The sequence below is a fragment of the Ammospiza caudacuta genome, chromosome 8 (genome assembly GCF_027887145.1).
Source record: "Ammospiza caudacuta isolate bAmmCau1 chromosome 8, bAmmCau1.pri, whole genome shotgun sequence".
Classification (NCBI taxonomy): domain Eukaryota; kingdom Metazoa; phylum Chordata; class Aves; order Passeriformes; family Passerellidae; genus Ammospiza; species Ammospiza caudacuta.
The window spans coordinates 32,998,001-33,014,600 of NC_080600.1; positions in this window are offsets into that span (position 1 = coordinate 32,998,001).

Here is a 16,600-nt window from a genome sequence, read left to right on the forward strand (position 1 = left end):
ATGAACTATCCTGTGATAGCTGATTTACTTTTTTTCAGTTCAATGAATTTTGATGGTGAGGCTGCAAACAGTGTTGGCAAGTGATTCCCGCAAGGATCTGCAGGTCTGAGCTGGTGAAACCCCCCTGTCAGTCAGCACAGTGACCTTGCAGGTACAGATTTATCCTCCCCCATCCTCCTGGCCACCCTGCACAGTCTCTGGGAAAATCTCAACCCTGCAGAAGAAGGTCAGGTAAATATTTGATACCCTGATAGGCAATTTAAGGAGAAGCTTTCAGGCCAAAAGGATATCACCCTAAAGACTTTCTCTGACATGCTGAGCACCCCAAAACTTTGCTGGGATACATCATGGTGGGTACTGATTTCTCCTTTGCTTTGCCATCCCTTATGTGTTTAGGTTCAGAGTGGCAGCACAGTGAGAGGGACTCTTAAACCCTTCCCCAGGGCAAAGGCAACAGTTCTGGGGAGGCTCCATGTTTTTTCAGCCCTCTCCCAAGTCATCCTGCTGGTGTTCAGCCTTCCTTACACACTTCTGCCACTTCCTGCTGCTGGGTAGGGCCGCCAAATGGGTCAGAATAGGAAAAGCCCTTCAAAGCTGTTGATCCCACCAGAGCCAATTGCTGCCCAAGTGAGTCATGATCTGGAGACTGAGCTTCCAGAAGGATTTGCCACCACAGCACCTGGGACAGTCCTGCACAGTGTTGAGCCATTGCTGCTTTCTGGACAGATGTGCGCCAGCTGCTCGGTCTGCTCAGGCTGCGCAGGAGTGATCGGATCACTGATCGATGCTCCACTGCCATCTGGATCTAGGGAAGAAGTGACAAATCTTCCTCCCCCACAACAGCCATACCTTCCATGAGATTTTGATGAATTAGATCTTTATTGGCTGCTGGGCTAATTAAATAGAAGTTGCATCAGCTTCTGGCTGACAGGCTTTAATTGCTCCTGAGCAGATTTTGAGAGGACCAGATGAATACGAAAATAAGAGGAAAGACTGTGGATTGGATCCAAGGATGTCTCTGACTGCATTGGGCTTCAGCTGGAAGTTTGTTTCTCCTTTCCCTGAGATACTGGGAGGGGACAGGGCGCTCCTGTGCTGTGAGAGTGCTGTCAGAAAAGCAAAAATTAACACAGATAACAAAAAGCAGAAATAGTATCCTGGTTTTAGGTAAGAATTTCTGAAGTCTTATCTTTGAGGTCTCCAGCTTTGGCCTGGAGCAGCTGGTACCCATTCACTCTGTGTTCCTGGTCCCATTTTTTACACGGGACCAACACCTGCCGAGGGCTGAACTGCCTGGGAGGCTCTGACACAATATGTACTCCTGAGACTGTTTTTCTCTTCTTCCCGCCCCCCCCCTCCCCTGTTTCTTTGAAGTCCAAACACTGCAAAGGGTGTGCCAGGCATCCATCAGCCCCCGTAGCCAGGCCCAGCCCTGTGCAGTTCTGCTGAGAGCTTAGGAGTAGGATGCTCCCCTCCATCAACAAGGACTTTGAGCCTGGCCCTTCATTGGCACAGGTCCTTTGAAGACAGGAGATGCTGTGTGTGTCCCACAGAGTATGCTGGCTGCCAGCAAGGGCTGCCCTGCCCTCTCAGCCCCTTGCTGCCTTTTCCCCATGCAGGAGCAGAGTAGGAGGCTGATTTGCATCACTCCTCCAGGCTCCTGTCTAAACCTCCAAGTGGGTTATGTGCATGGCTCAACAGGAGAGCCTCTGACAGAAAAAGCTTCTGGGTACCCAAGGTTCAGGTTGGTGCAGGACAGAGACAGATCTGGTACAGATCAGTAGATTAAAAAGTTAACTGAAATTAATGACCAAGCCCTCAGTGACTTCAGTGGTGTCATGTTTTCCCCAATGGACTCTGCAGTCTATATCTGGGCACATCCAACTTAAGAGGCTTGTTCCATGTTTAATTTATGGCATGATGGATGAGTTCTTAGCATACAATGCACTTAATTCTATTTTGGGCTGATTTATGGTGTGATGTGAACTGCACGTGAAGTTTTTAATTCAGTAGGTGGTGACTCTGACCCAGTCTATGGAGTGTGACAGAAGAGATGATAAATTCAATTCCAAAGGTGATGCATCAACTTCAGTGTGAAGTGCATCAAATTTATCACATGGCACATTGGTTTCAGTGCATGACACCCCAGCAATGGCAGCCCAGGACAGCTCAGTGGGATACTTTGACTGCATCTCCAGTGGTCCCCCACATCCACCACCTCCTCAGAAGAAAATGGCCCTTGCTCTTTGTCTTTCTTTTGATCTTGCAGGTCTTGAACAAAATCATAAAGATGGCCCATTAGGTGCTGGTCAAAATATTTATTTTCAATTTAATACATGCACCAGGTAAGGGCTTTTGATATCCCACATAATTTCAGGTCTCAGGAAGATGATGCTGCTCTGGGGAACCTCAGCACCAACCAGCAAATTGGCTCAATTTTAAGTTCATTTTATGACTCAGTATCTTTGCTTTTAGCTCAACATCTGGCTGACCCACACTGCTGAGTGGGAATGTGGAGTTTGAGTCCTCTCTGGGAGACTGGGCTCTTCAACATCTGCAATTTTTGACAAATGTTTAAAAAACCCTCTGGAGAAAACCCCTCCTCCCTCACTCCTCCCTGGGGATGCTTTTGGGTTAAGACTTCCTGGCTGAAATAACCCCATGTCTTGATAGGAATCCCTAATGGCATTCACACATCAGTTGTTTGGGACTTGGTGCACACAGTCTGGAGAGGCCAGGGTGTGCTGGGCACTGAGGGGCTCCCAGTACCCTCAAATCCTTCCTTTCCCATCCTCACTGTTACACCAGCACCACTGAACCCAGCTGGGCACTGCAGAGCATGGCAAATCATTGAGGCAGCCAGGAAAGACATGAGAGGGCTGATGAGAGGATTTGGTGACAAGCTAAACAAGAAGTAATTACTTTTCTTCTTCTCTCCTCCTTTTGCTGCCACAGCCTCTGTGGCAGTGAGGATAAATGCAGAGTTTTAGCAGCAGTGAGTGGCAGATTCACTGGTCTGCAATTTATAACATTGTCCTCCCCAAAACCCCACTGGAGGGCATTATGAAGTTAGCTAAATAAAGGGGGATAAAATTATGAGAGGCTCACTGTGGAAAAGTGTTTGGAAACCCTCAGAAGAGAGGCTGTTTTCTTCTCTCCAACTGTCTTGTTGAGCTCTGAGGGAGGGTTAGTGCTCATACACCAGATATTAAATTCAATCCAGTGAGAAGGAGCAGATGTTGATGTGCCAAGCTTGTCTGCCACCATGTCTAATGCATAAGGATGGCTGAAAAATCTTCCATCAAAATGTTTTGATTTTTCTTGAAGCAAAAATAAACTTCTGCTGGAAAAAAACAACAACGAACCTTCAGGGCAGAAAACTTCTGGCTGAGAAAACTTTGTCTTCAGACTGTTGATAAAGGGTTGCTGCTGTCAGAGGGGATAAAGAGGAGGATGTTTTTCATCAGTCATGTTAATCTGATCTATCCCTGCATGCAGGCTTGTGCAGACAGATAAAATAAAACAGATACTGATACGCTGATGAGCCAAACTCTATCAGTTTCCAAGGGACTTTGAGCTGTCTGGCTGGAGAAGCAGGGGATGGATTTGCTTTGAACTTAGTCCCTGGTGAGGGGTGTTAAGCACTGGGAAAGGCACTCAGGCTAATGTGCATCTGGTCTGCCTGCAGGGAGCTGTTTGCAGGCTTGGCCTGTGCTCTGTGCTCCCAACACCTCCATAGCAAACAGGTCGTGCTGCTCCTGCTGCTCACAGCCCAGGCCCTGTGGAAGGGGAAGCTTTAATCCTGGTCTCCCACTCTCCAAAAGGGTTAAAATCACCCCCAAATGTACGGTATAAATGGTTTAAGGAGTACAAGGGAGGGGAAATGCTAAAAATAACTCCTTTTGATAGCAAAAAATGCTCATGAATCTGACCTTCTATTTCAGCACCACCTTGCAAACAGCTTTGTTCATGACCAGGGGAAGAATCACTGAGTTTGGGAGGCTGCTGTGCCTGCTCTTCTGTCCCCCAGGGACCCCCCTGAGGGGATGCTGGTGCCCCACTTAACCCTGGCTGAGGGGAGCAGACAGGCTCAGGGATGCTCCACTGCTGCCATCCACAGAGAATCTCACTGTCTGGGCCTGGCTGGAGCTGGCGCCAGGAGAAAGGCAGCAAGGAGCATCCCAGCTGAACAGCATGGATCCTGCTCCTGCACCCCAGCCCACTGAGCCCCTGGCACACACACTCCTGCAGGACTGTGGTGGAGCCTCCCATGTTTGAGCTGTGGAGAGCATTTATTTCTTCATTTATTTGCTTTGCATGGCTGACAAGGCTGCTGGTTTATAATGTGGAACAATCATTTTAACTGACAGAAGACAGTCCTGTAAATCAGTTGCCCTCTCCAGAGCATTAAGCAGACCCAGGGATCAGCAGTTTTATGATACCTTTCCATGTTACTCTGGGTGGATTCTGGGCCAGAGTCTCAGCTGGTGTAACTTGGTGTCACTCTCCAAATCCAGGTGATTTACACTGTCTAATGCTGCTATGAACTTCCACAAGTATGACAATCTCAGATGCCCTAGTTTTTACTGAAGAGTTCATATTGTTTTTTCAAGGTGTTTTAAAATACATTTGACTGAGAGAGAGCACACGGGTCAAACTGTATATCCCAAACAAATGGTTTTATCACTTCAAAATTAGTCCAGGCTGAAGGACTGGAAGAAAGAAGGTCCCTCTCCAGCAGTATGTACTCCAAAGACTGCTGGTCCCAATGACCCAGGTCTCCTGGAGCCTCAATTCCCTCCTCTTTGCATTGCTGAGGCTCTCAGCAGATTTGATGGTTTTCCTCCAAATCCTTTGACTGTCACCAACCATGAGTCTGCTGGTACTGCAGGCTGATAGGATGGCTCCTGCCTCCTCCTTGGTTCACCCTTGTCTAGTATTTCCATCCATCCATCCATCCATCCATCCATCCATCCATCCATCCATCCATCCATCATCTTCTATTCAGAGTACAAGATCCTGGGATAGGGAGGTTTTTTCCTTTTTTTTCTTATATTCCTTTTTTTTCTTATATCCCATTCCTTGAGTGGCAGGTATTTATTGACTCACAAATACACACAAAGGGAATTTCTGCCCATGATCTAAAGGATGCGCTTGAGTGAATCTTTTTGCAAGGCTGCTTAAGGGTGAGCCCTCAATTCTGATTTAAACTGCAGTTTTTAATTTCTGATGGCTAAAGTGAGGGATTTGTGCCTTGTGAGCCACACTGGGCACCCACATGGCATCTCCACAACAGGGTGGGCATCACCACTGGGGAATCTCTTTATCTTCCTAGAGGCAGGATCCCTCACATCTCTCATGATCAGATGGTCACTCTGTGCTGTTGGATTTCCTGGGGATATTTGAGACCTGGGTGATTTGCACCATTTTGTCTCTTTCCATTTCCCCACACTGCTCTGCTATTTTTTTTCCTTTTTTTTTACACAGAGAAGAGGAAAAGATCTGAGGACTCTGAGGGATATTCACCCTCTGCAAAAAGAGTACAACGCACACTCAGATGGAGATGGGCCTGTCCTGGCCTTTGACATGTTTTCTGTGCAGCTAGAGCTAAGCCTTATTTCACCTATAAAATTTCCCATTCACATGAGAGAATGTTTCATTTAGCTGATAATCCATGATGATGACTTTTCTGTGAACCTTCAGTCCCAAGAGGTTTGAGGAAGAGTGTCTGTTTCTCCCTTTGACATAGGGCATTTGGGAATGGCTGAGTTCCAGGCTGTTTTCTGTACCTCAGCTTTAAAAGAGGGGAAGTTATAAAATTTGGACAGTTCCTTATTTGTTTTGAATCAGCTTTCCTCAATTTCCACCAGCAGCATCTAATCTGGCTTTGGCATGTTTTTAATGTATAGCTTCAGCTTGCACACAGAATTGAAATTTTCAGCCACACGGTGCAAGATTTGTAAGTGGTAATTGCATCAACTTAGGATCAATGGAGCAGAATAATATCTGCCCACTATTAACAGCTTAATAAAATTAATAGTGCTGGCTCTGCCATGAATTACTTTAAAATAGAGATTGTAGGATAGTAATGTAAACAATCATTGATTTTTTTGGGGAGAGTACTGTGAGTTAGATATGACTCTCTTCAGTGACTAGTTGGTACCAGAGAGTGCAGACAGTGCATCTGAGTACCTTTAAGGTGGAGAGGGGAAAAGTGAAAGGGCCGCTGTGGCACTGGGGAGGTGATTAGATAAATGAAAGCAGCCCAGACCAGAAGATAAAAGCTCAGAGCCTCCTGGCACTCAATATTGCTGCCACCCAACCCGACCCAATTAATAACACATTAGCACAGGACAGGTCTGTTCAATGGTTCAGGGCTGTTAATTGAAATAGTGTGATTAATGGCATTGGAGGGGATGAGGAATACTTAGAAAAATGACAGGAGTCTGCAGCCCTGCAGTGGAGCTGATGCATTCCTCAAGGGTGAGCGAGATGGGAGGTGGCTTTTAGTCCCATTGAGATCCCACCAGCATCCCGGCACTGAGCTTGGTGTCAGAGCCAGAGTTGGGGAATTGGCAGCTGGAAGAGCCAAATCCACCCTCAGCCCTGCCCACAGGCACAGGGGAACTGTGTGGGCTCTGGTGCCTGTGGGGTTCCCATGCTGGAACTGTGTGGCTTTGGTGCCTGTGGGATTCCCATGCTGGCATCTGGACCTGGGACAAAGGCATCTGGAGTGAAGGTTGGGCTGGGCATGGAGTCACCCATCTCATGGGGGGCAGCACCCACTGCTGCCCTTTGGGGGACACTGGCAGCAGCATGGCTCTGTTCCCACCACCCACACACAGCCAGCATCCCCGCTTCTCCTTCCAGAGGCCAATTTTCCTGTCGATTCCAATTAACCCCAGTGCTGACATCTCAAGGACAGCTCTGGGGGCGGCTCTGCAGAGGAGCAGCAATTTGGAAATGTGTCGTGGGGCGGGGATGGCACTTTAGAGCCCAGCCTTAATTACATCAAATGGCCAGAAAGAGCTGTGCAGTGGTTTGAGCTATTGCCATTGGCAGAATGATTCTGATGCAAGATTCCCTTCAGTCCTGCTCTTGTCCTGGTGTCTTTCCTTTACATCGGTGCCTGTGCTTGAACTCTGGGCTCAGCACTGGGGCAGGTGTATGTGATGCACACCCTGGGTGTTTTCCTGGCAAAAACAAGCCTTCCCTTTCTTTTCTCTGTTAAATATACACCCTGCAGCTGGTGCACGAGTGTGTGAAGGAGGGGGCCAGTGGCTTTTCTTCCAGGGAGGCAGGGCAAGCTACCAGCTCATCCCAAACAATTGCCCCTGGCTGTAAGGAATGAAGCATAATTTCTTCAAGATTTGCTCTGCCTTGGTCCTTTCTGCTGTTTCCATCAACCCCATGAAAGCTGTGGGGGGAGCTCTCCCCCTGTGTTTGGGTCAGCCGTGCTCCCACACCTCCCTCCTGGTGCATGTGGGGCCACCCTGTTTGAAATACCCAAATCCACAAGTTTTTGAAGGACAGTATAGCTAATGGGGACGGTTTGGGCACCTTCATTCCTGGCAGAGGCTGCAAGAGCAGCAGACATGCTGTGTTTGTTTTCCAGTCCTCAGAGGGAAAGCGACAGAACTTCAAGAGCAGCAGCAACACCAGAGAGAAGCAGGTTCAGAAGGACAAGCCAAAGCACAGCTTTTAACTTGGGGAATAATAAATGAATAGAAAGACCCACAGCGCCACAATAAAACATCCCTTAAATCCTTTGTTTTCATTTTGGATGATAAAGGAAAACCATTAGGGCTCAATTAGTCACGAGAGACAGGGGTCCTTCTGCATTGCACCGGCTTGAGAAAGCGCCTCCCGTTCAAGAGCACACCCTCCCCGTGCAGTGGGGGATCATTAAATATCAAACACTTTATTTGTGCCATTTGCATTGCTCAGAGTGCCCTTGTGCAGGATGGAGACTTGGCAGAAATAATTGATGTACGTGGATTTAAAGGCACCTGGATCTCTTGAAACAGGCGGGGAAATGCAGGAGAGGCTCTAAGCAGTGGCCGCCGGTTCTGCTGCAGCAGCACAGTGGGGCAAAAGAGGAAATAAAAAGGGGAAGGAGGGACAGAAGAGTTTAGGTGACCCTGACACGAGGAAATAAGGGTTTTGGGTACATTACCTTTCCTTTGCGGGTGGAGAGGAGGGGACCAGGTGGGTGACAGCCACTGCTGGACATGATGAGAGACAGCTGTGCCGCTGGTCCCAGCTTGTCACTGGGGTGAACTGGTGCTTCCTCCCTGCTGTGCTGGGGGGAAACTGCTGGAACAGGCCATGCACATGAGCACGAGACCTTTAAATATTTATAAGGCAACAGATGATGTTGAGATGCTGGGCAAGAGACTGAGGAGGTTCCCAAAGCCCTCTGCACACTGGCCCTGCTGCAAACTCTTGTTTAGTGACTGCTGGAACTCTTGGCAATGTCAGCAGGGGGCTCTGGCTTGCACTGAGCAGACAGGGGACGCTCCAAGAGGAAATGAAGGAGATAGTCCATTTTAAAATCCTCTGCATCAGAACAAGCTCCCCAAACCCTCCTCTCTTCCCAGAAGTGCCTGTGCTGCACAGAGGCTGTGATTTGTTGGTGTCACCACGGGAGATGTGAAGCACAGCAGCAGAGCATCATTTGCTGCTTTATTACCCTCCCTGCTGCCTTCATTTCTTTGCCGAGACTGCAAACAAAAGAGCAGACAAGTGGTGGCTGTGCGACTGTCCCTGCCCTCAAAAGCAGGGTGGGCAGAGATGGCCAGAGGGGCAGAGCCCCAGGATGTCCCCACAGAGAGGAGCACAGGGCACAGACTGGGGACAAGCACACAGGGCTGTGCCTGTTTTGGCACATGAGAGGCTGGGATGGGCAGAGAGAGCAGCTCCAAGCAGTCACCTCAGGGCAGGTCACCCACTGGGGACAGGCTCTGGCGCAGGGTTACAGCAGGAAGGGCATGGGGTGGGCTCAGGCACTAGGAGGAAAGATGTTTGTGCTGCCACAGGCACATGGACAGCTCTGCAAAGAAAAGCCTGACTGAACCTGCCCAACCTAAAGCAGAAGGGACCTGCTGTGGCTCTGGGACTCAGGGATTTAATTTTTTCCTCTCTCTGCAATTTTTTCCTCCCTGCAAGCAAAGTCTGCAGCAGGCTAAACAAATAAGGGGCTGTAATGTAATCTTAGACATATGCTCTTGAATTCACATTTACAGTGCAAAACATAATATTTTGGTTTATTATTTAATTACAGAGCTTGTAAATGTAAATGGATTTAGACCCTTAATTTTAGGAAGCTTGAATTACCTTCCATTCCTTGTTTAATATTCAGGTGGAGAATTTCCATGTCTGGCTGCAGCATGTTTGGGGTGTGCAGCAGAGCTGGGTGAGCCAGGCATTTTCACCACTCTGTCTTCTCATCTGTAGGAGTTGGGCCAAATTATGTTTTGCTGTAAAGTGTCTAAAATTAATTAAGTGGTATAGCAGAAGGAGTTGGTTTCAGTCCTTCTTCCCCCAGCAGCACTTTGCAAACTGTGATAACCTCCCTGGTGAAAACCAGGAGGAAATTGAGCCCCCACTCACAGGTTTTTCTTATGCACCTGAAAAGAAAAATCCTGTATTCTGGAAATGTTCACCTATTAAAAATTGTTTGCCTAATATTAATTGTGTCAGACAAACCCTCCCCAGCTTGAAATATGAGCTCTGTTCCTACCCAGTACTGGGAGCATGAGTCTCATTTTGAAATTTGTCAAAAGGCTTGAGCATGTGTGTGGGACTGGCGCTGGAGTATGCCAAAGAACTGCTCCTATTCAGTGTGACTGAGGCTTCAGAACACCAAAACCTGAGTTTTGGAAACTGCTTTTGAGGCCTTGAGTCTGAGCCCCCTGCTCTTGGGGCAGCTCCTGCAGGGGCTTCTGGGGTCACCCCACAGCAGGAGGGCAGCACCCTCATGGCCCCAGCGAGCCCAGGCCACGTGTCCCCTGACCATGCCTCCTGGCCATGCCACCAATCAAGGGGAATGGGAATTAGGAGAATTGATCCCTTGCCTAAGCAAGGTGCCAGCAGGAACACTCCCACCTGGGAATGAGGTGGTTATTTAGAAACCTCCATCACTGGGTGTTGGCATCCCCCTCCCTGCTGAGCTGTCCAAGTCAGCTATCACAGAGCCCCTGCTGGGCAGGCTCTTGCCCCAGGAGGCACAGCATGCTCTGAGGGCTTGGGATGTGGTCCTGGAGGTCCTTCCCTGCTGCCTCCCTGGTGACCCCCAGGTGTCTCCACAATGGGACTGAGGCAGGTTTAGGGATGCTTTGCTTGTACCCCAAGAGAAGCTGCATCCTTTTCTGCTGTGACCAGAGGAAAAAAGTTATTAATTTTATTTATTTGGAACTGTATTGAACTGAGGCTGCTCACCCCGTGCAATTCCCATCTCCTCAGGCTGCCTCCCAGCATCAGTGATGTCTGCAGGCAGCTGGTCAGAGCCGTGAGTGACTCCACAGGGACACTGCACATGGACACATCTAAACCTCTTATTTGCTGTGCAGGCAGACCCCAGTCAAAATCAGGGAGGGGGCTGCAATCACATCCATGCCTTATCAGGCGTGTGCCCACCCCCACCTGCCTTTTGAGCAGCAAGTTATGGATAGTGTAACCTCCAGGCCAGCTCTTGTACAAAAAACTCCTGCTTGTTCCATGCTGAGTAAATAATTTCTCCATGAGAAGAGCCTGTGGAGGGCCTTGCCAAGATTGGTAACATATTATCCATATTTACACTAAGGAATAAGTGTATAACTTTTCTCCCTCATGGACATCAGGTTTTAGCAAAGCCTGGTGGTGGGTTTTTTCTCCCCTTTGTAATGTCATATGATTTTAAACCACTGCATTCAAGCAGATGTGCATTAGGCACCTGGATAGACAGTACAACATAAAGTAACAACCATCTAATTCCCGTCCATCTGGATTCACCACATAAATAATGAGAGCAAAGCACCTGGAGAAGGGAGGTGAGGGGGCTGAGCCCATCAGCAACAACGTGCAATAAGCAGCATGAGAAGATGTCAGACCCACACGATGGGTCAGCCTTGATCCCTCTCTGCAATTCAGTACCATATAAACACCCCCATTTGAGTCTGGGCTGTTTACACAGCTGAAGCATAAACATTTAGATTTGCAAGAGAAACGCTTGCTCAGCCAAAATCACTGTGAGATCTCTGGAGTCAGCGGGGGGGTGTGGAGAGGCCCAGCATTTCCTTGGAAAAAAGAGAATCGATAATAATTAGAGCAGGGAGCTCTGCTCCCACAGTGAACCCAGCACTCCTGTAAAACTAACTCAGCTCAGGTTCTTTGGGGGTGTGGGAACTCCCCATGAGGGTGGGCGAGCGCTGTGACAAAGCTGCACAAGGGCCACACGTGGGGACCTCAGGAACACCTCAGGGGTTGGCACGTGGGGCGTGGTGGGGAGGGTGCCAATGTTGCTCTGAGGGCTGGAGGTCCTGGGGGAGCCACAGGCACCTCCATGGGACAAGTTCAGCCTGTGGGACAGCAAGGAGTTTGTCCAGTGCATTTTGTGTCTGTCAGGTGCTCTGTGAGTGATGTGCCTGCCATTGCCCTGGCCAGGAACCATTGTATTGCCATGAATTGCTTTCTTCCCCTTGCATTTTCCTATCATAAAGTTGGCTGTGGACCCAAGTTCATCTTTTCCCACCTCTTGCCAGGGGAAAGGAAGGCTCTCACTGCTCCTCTGTATTGCACAGACAGGTAAAGCATCCTCCACCCCTGGGAGGGGATGGAGAACCAAGTTGGCTCCTTCCCACTGAATGATGACAGCCTCCTTTCTAGAAAAAAATGTTTAAGTGGATTTTTCATCAGGTAAACCCTCACTTTAGGAAAACCATAAGGTATAGCAGTTATTAAAAAGATGATTTCTACTAATGCATCTGCTGCATTTTCATTATGTCAGGGCATCTCCATGAAGGGATTTGCAGAGGAATCCAGCCATTTATTTCCACACATAATTCCTCAATAGCCCATTTGCTTCAAAGACTTTTATAGACTTTTACTACTACATGAATCCCCAGACACTTATTTTTAGGCTCCAGGGGATCCATTGAAAAGAAATTCGTTTTCTGAAGTTTTATGACAAAGGTTTTGCTCTGGATAAAAGCTTCCCGTTACTTCCAGCCTCTGTTCTCCACAAAGATGACTTTGGCAGGTCTCTTCCTACGGCTGCCACAGGGTGTGAGGCATGGGTAGAATTTTAGGTCTCAGAAATAAATAATATATTTAATTAATAACTGGAAAAGGGTCCTTCCTCACCCTCACTGCTTTCAGCAGTGTGGACATTTTTCTACAGATATACAAATGCACATGAACACCTGGGAGTGGGAACCCTGCTTGTTTTCATGTTCTTCCTGTCACCCTCATCTACCTCATCCCTTGACCCATCTGGCACAGGCCAGCCCCCCAGGGATGGCCAGAAATGCTCTTATGGATCCCCCTTGTGCCCCCAGTGGTGCTGGGAGAGCAGCAGTGAGCAGCAGCTGGTGGAAAAACCAGAGGGTAGGTGGGATGTTGGCCCCTAACCAGCAGGATCCCACCTGGACAGAGGGGCCATGGAGATGGTGAAACTTAATAAGAAACAGGCAAAACTAGTAATAATATAAACTTCTCTCCCCATTTACATGATCCTAGTGCAACATTTAAGCCACACAAGGGCAAGGCAAACTCACAACACTCAAGGAACATTTCATACATCAACTGTTTTTTTGGGAAGGAGCCAAGTCTCTTCTAATTTTGCTTTCCTAAGGTTTGGGAATTTCCAAAAGCAAATCATATGCCTTGAAAAATAGGCTAATGTGAGTGTGGAGATGTCACACACATCCTCTAGGAAAACAGGCAGTCAAGGGAGCCCACAATCCAGGTGTTCCTGACTTGTGTAGCTCCAGGGTAAGGATGATCTGTGTAAGCTGGAGCAGTCAATGTGCCTTGTTTAATAAAAATATAAACTGTTTAGTGCAATCCTGCTCCTGCTGAAGTCCATCAAGATGGCATTTCACTATCTTCAATGAGAGACTGAGTGAAATGGGGTGATGGAGTTGAGGCCAGCCAAGGGTGAGAGGGGAGGATTAGAGGAGAGCAAACATGGCCACACCAGCCAGGCTCCAGAGGCAAAGCCAGATGGTTACACTGCAGCAGCATTGACACAGCTAAAGGAAATATTTAGCTGGACTCATTTGCCATGAGGTGTCACTGGCGTTAAGAACCAACATGTCCATCAAAGGAAGAGGTGCAGCCAGCACTGGGGTTTATGAGGGATAAAAGCCACCACACTTCAGGGACCAAGCCAGCCACGTAGGAGGGAAGGGAGGATGAAAGATGCTGTGGGCAGGCAGGTAGTTTCTGGCTTTCTCCATGGAGAAATGTGCTGGCAGAGGCCACGCCTGGGTTTGGTGTTAGTCTGCCCCTGCGGCGCCATGGCCACGCACCAAGGATCACCGCTGGCAACTGGCTCCTCCTGGAGCCTCTACATCAAACCCAGCTTCTTCCTCCCTCCAGCTGGCTTGCTCTGCCAGGGCCATGTCCCTGTCCCTTTGCCTGCCCTGCCCCAAGCATCCTGGCAGGGCTCCATGAGCAGCTCTGTGACCACAGTGAGTCCCATGGAAAACTGGGCAGCCACCTCACCCTCCCTGCGCCCGTCCAAAGGACATCTCCAACCTTCACAGCCTGATAGTTCTGCCTCAGAAACTGCAACTGGCAGCAAAACAGGGCAATTAGCCATAATCACCCTGAATTATCACAAGTCCTCCTCTGTCCTGGCTTTTCTGCCTCTCCTCCCCCCCGAACTTTGCTCTCTCATTAATCTAAACAGAACCTCTCTGTCACCACTGATTGCATCGTCCAGCATCAGCTGCCTGGAAGGATAAAAATAAAAGATGGAAAGTGTGTGCTTTTGGTACAAATAAATAGATGCCAGAGAAGGTAATTTAATTATGCAGTGATTGAATCAGGTGGAAGAAACTGCATTATGACCACAATCCATATCTGCCCTGATGATGGATTTGAGTCCCTGTTTGGCCAAGTGATGGGGTTTTACTTGGGAGGGCTTGGAGCAGCATGCCAGTGGGACCATTGTGGATGCCTCATCCCCCTTTTTGGCAAATTTGGCTGCTGGCAGAGTGAGACCGGCATTAAAATGCTCTTGTTGTTCACTACAGATTTTCTGTGCAAGGAAAAATTACTTTAGAGCGGATGAGCCTGATGGCTGGGCTGTGTCCCTCCATTATTGCACCTCAGTGGAATTAAATGAACAAAATGGAGCAATTAATGGACAAAAAGGAAAAGCTCATCATGGATCTGTCCTACTGAAAAGTAAAAGCTATGAGGAGTTTATATGGGGGGGAAAAAATATGGATTAATAGCCAATAAAGGGTTTCAGGGAGGTCCCAGAGCCAAGTGCCCTCATGATGTGCCACAGCCCCAGCACATCTCTAATTAGGATGAATTTCCCTTCTGTGGGAGTTAATGCATTATGTATTGAAATAATTTGTGTTCATTTGTAGCAAATAATTACTTTTAAATGTTATCATTCATTTGGATTATTTGACTTCTCTATTAATTCTGTAAATAATTGTTTAAAAGATTGTGTTGAGGTTGGTGGAAGGCATTCCTGTTGTGTTGCTGATGTGGTGGAGCAGCCCCCTGTGGTAAGAACAGCTGGTGAATAATGTGTTTGCACCAGCAGAGACCCAGCCTGAGCCCTCTGTCCCCACCAGCTTCCCAGTGCCCCTTGGTGACAAGGAACACACACCAGCTCAATGCTGGAAATCACTAGGTGCCTCCAACTTGGTGCCTCTCTCTTAATTGTTAGGAAATGCTCTGATTTCCAGGTAAAGCTGCAACCCTGTCCTTCCTTCCCTTGCTGTAAATTTTCTGCCCCATGACACCTAAAAGCAAAAGCAATCTTCTTAATCACAGCACTTCTGAGCACAAACAGAGGTACAAGGTAAGAGGCACCGAGCAATGAGCTCCTCTGTTGTGCGCCCTTCAATCTGGCTTGATAAATGGAGATTTTGCCAGGAGATTTTTCATGCATGAGCATTAAAAGGGGAGCAAGGCTATTTTCTTTCCTTGCAAGGTGAGACAAAAGAGCTGTGCTTTCCAACTCAGCAACATTAGTCTTTATTTCAATGGGGGAAATTAAATAAATGAATCTGAACGCGGGAAGGAGGGAAAAGCCTTCAGAACAGGATTTAAAGGGATTATTTCTGGGGTTCTTCATGTCCTCCTGCTGTTTCAGCCAAGTCCATAAAGCATTAGGGAAACATATGGACCCTGTAGCCATCCCACCAGCAGCCCCTGGCTGGGCACCTGATGTTCCAACCCAGCAAGCTGCCAAAATTTTAAAAAAGTAACCTGTCAATCAGCAGGTTCTCTCTGAAGAATTTAGTCTGGGTAACTTAAAACTTAAGTGAATTTAAAAGCTCAGTATGTTTAATTTGATCAAGGCTTTAATAACATCTGGCTGGATGAGTATGTGGGTACTCCTACTGCCAGCAGCGGGGCTGGAACTGGGCTCCCAGCAGCCCTGTTTGCTGTGCTTGAGTTATTTCCCCCCAAGCTCATGTGTTTGCAAGTTAAGAGGATGTTGTGTGGTTTCAGTGGCCTCTCTGGGAGCTGGGGGTCCTGGCAGCACTGACCCCCACTGGTGCTGAGAAGTGCCAAGAGGGGGGAGACGCTGAACCTGACAGAGCCCTGTCCTGGACTGGGGCAGGAGGGGCTCTGTGGGGTCACTGAGGGGCCAGGGGGGTGCAAGGGCAGGGATGGGGGCTCAGCCCCTCTTGCAGCTGGTGCCATCACGTTGTCTTTCTGTGGCAGGTCTTCTCCTGGGAAGGCATCACACACCTCGCACCAGAGAGGGATTTCTCCTGCCTTTAAATCACACAAAGATGATTTAAGGAACTGAAAGCTTCAAGCCAGGGCTTCTAACTGAAAAGACACATTGATTTTCTGTAGCTGATGGAATAAAAGAATTACTGTGGCACCAAAAGAAAAAAAAAAAAAAAGAAAAAGGAAACAAACTTTGTTCAAAAAGCCACCTTGGCACGTGCTGTGCATGAGTGGGGCTGGAGCTCCTGGGACAGGATCCTTCTGCAGGCCAAGCTGCACTGACATGCTGGCACGGTTTGCGGTGCCCTGTGGTGGGAGCAGCCAGGCCCCAAAGCCCAGAGGAAAGCAGGGCAATGATGGGGAACCAGGCTCCTTCTTTTGGGAACGCAGTCTCTACCCCACCCACTCCGGGGTTTGGGGACCAAACCTCATCCCTTAGCACAGGGTTCCGAAGGGCAGCGGGCAGAGGATGGGAAAGCAGTGGGCAGGGGCTCTCCTGCTCCCGAGTCTCTCCAGCAGGGTGACTCTCCCTGCCATGGTAGCCGCTCCCTGGCTGTGCAGGATTGGTCTCCCCCGGCCGTGCCCCAGTCGCCCCTCACGGAGCCGGTCGCTCCCTCCTTCGCTCCCTTTCCCGAGCAATGTTTGATCCCTGCCCGGCGCGGCTGAGGCTCCCCGGGCTCTGAGGCTG